Source organism: Silene latifolia, chromosome 11, assembly GCF_048544455.1.
Source record: "Silene latifolia isolate original U9 population chromosome 11, ASM4854445v1, whole genome shotgun sequence".
NCBI classification, from domain to species: domain Eukaryota; kingdom Viridiplantae; phylum Streptophyta; class Magnoliopsida; order Caryophyllales; family Caryophyllaceae; genus Silene; species Silene latifolia.
In genome coordinates this window covers 155841995-155843844 of record NC_133536.1, presented here as the reverse complement: position 1 = coordinate 155843844, position 1850 = coordinate 155841995, and the positions used below count along the sequence as shown (strand labels likewise).

Sequence of the window (1850 nt, the reverse complement as noted above, 5' to 3'; positions counted from 1 at the left end):
TGGTTGAGGATTTTGAACATTTTGGCTTTTGTATGAGAGATTTGGATGGAATTTGGTGTTATCATTATAGTAGTTGAAATAAGGGGTACCACTCTTGTATGCTTGGAAAGCATTTACTTGTTCATTTGTTCCTCTACATTCGTTTTGATCATGTCCCATGGTTCAACAACTTTCACATACTCCATTTGGGCTTGAGGATGATGCCAACACAGCATTAACATGTTGTTTGGGTGATTTGGAAGCTTCATCAAGCTTAACCATCGCCTTCTCAAACTTCAAGTTGATGGTGTCGATATGAGCCTTTAGTTGAGCACCCAATTGAGTGATGGAATCTACCTCATGCTTTCCTCCTCTTGTGGCCTTTCGAGGACTACTATATTTGGAATTATGAACCACCATCTCTTCGATTTTGGCCCATGTTTGATTGTCATCAACTTCGGTAAACCTCCCATTGGATCCCTTATTAAAAACATTACATGAGTCTTCATATAAGTCGTTCCAAAATTGTTGCACAAGGAACCACTCACAAAGTCCATGGTGTGGACAAGAATGACAAGTATCCTTAAATCTCTCCCATGCTTCATATAATGATTCCTCATCCCTTTGCTTGAACCTGGTGATTTGGGCTCTCAACATATTAGTCTTCTCCGGAGGATAGAATTTCTTATAGAAGGCAAGTGCTAGCTTCTTCCATGAATCAATACCAAGGGTAGCCTTGTCTAGGCTCTTCAACCATTGCTTTGCGGTACCGATCAAGGAAAAAGGAAGCAATACCCATCGGATTTGGTCTTGAGTAACTCCGGTTTGAGAAATTGCATCACAATAATCGCAAAAAGTCTTCATATATAAATGAGGATCCTCACTAGGCATCCCTCCAAATTGACTTCTCTTAACTAATTGTATGAATGCGGATTTGGCAATGAAATTACCGGTTAAATGTGTTGGTGTAGGAGTACCGTTTGGTAGGTTCTCCTCGGTTGGTACGGAATGTGATGAAAATTTAGGCATTGTAGGTTGATTTTGTGGTTGGTTTGGAATTGGATTATCCTTTCCTTCTCTTGCAAAAGGGTTGATAAACTCAATATTATTTGGTTGAATGTCCACAATCTCTCCAATACCTACAACTCTTGAAGTACCTCTAGCAACTCTTCTATTGTTGGTTAAGGTCCTTTCAATCTCAAAATCAATAGGTAACAAATTACCTTGTGATATCCTAGTCATGCAAAATATCAAACAACTAGAAAACAATTAGAACAACCTTGAGGAGATTGACTTCCCCAAGGTAAACAAAGACACAACTAAAAATAATTAACGAAAATCAAATCAATTAAACACCGTCCCCGGCAACGGCGCCATTTTTGGTCGGGTCATTTTTGTGCTTACTGCTTAGTCGTTGTCACTACCTAACCAAAATAATATTTATAGCTTCACAAAATACTCTTAGTATAGAGGTAAGTAAAGGTCGGATTCCAAGGGACGGGTATCGATTTAAGATTTCAATTGCAAGTAGTTATGTCTTAGGGTGTCACAAATTGGGTTGAGATGAGGTATGGTCTAAACTAATCAACAAGATGAATGTAAACTAATGAAAACAGAGTAAAGCAATTAAAGGTGTTTGTAAACAATTGATTAAAGGCACTAGGGTGTCATGGGTTTATAGGGAAATCATAGAAATAGATCATACAAACATGTTCTCAATTAGAAGCAAGCACTTATTGTTGTGATGGGATCGAGTTAGTGTATATCTTACAATCGCTAGGAAGATTTGGGTCCCGGAGCCGACTCGATCAAGACTTTACAACACCTATAAGTCGACTTAATTCTTCCTATTCAACTCTATGCATGGTCTA

The 1850-nt window shown here is 38.4% G+C and overlaps 1 non-coding gene across 1 annotated transcript; it reads left to right on the top strand.

The window, feature by feature from the left end:
- The first annotated feature begins 528 nt into the window (after positions 1 to 528).
- LOC141615724 (small nucleolar RNA R71) lies at positions 529 to 636 on the top strand. The gene has a single exon (XR_012530127.1). It is a non-coding gene; the product is annotated as a small nucleolar RNA R71 (small nucleolar RNA).
- The last annotated feature ends 1214 nt before the right edge of the window (positions 637 to 1850 follow it).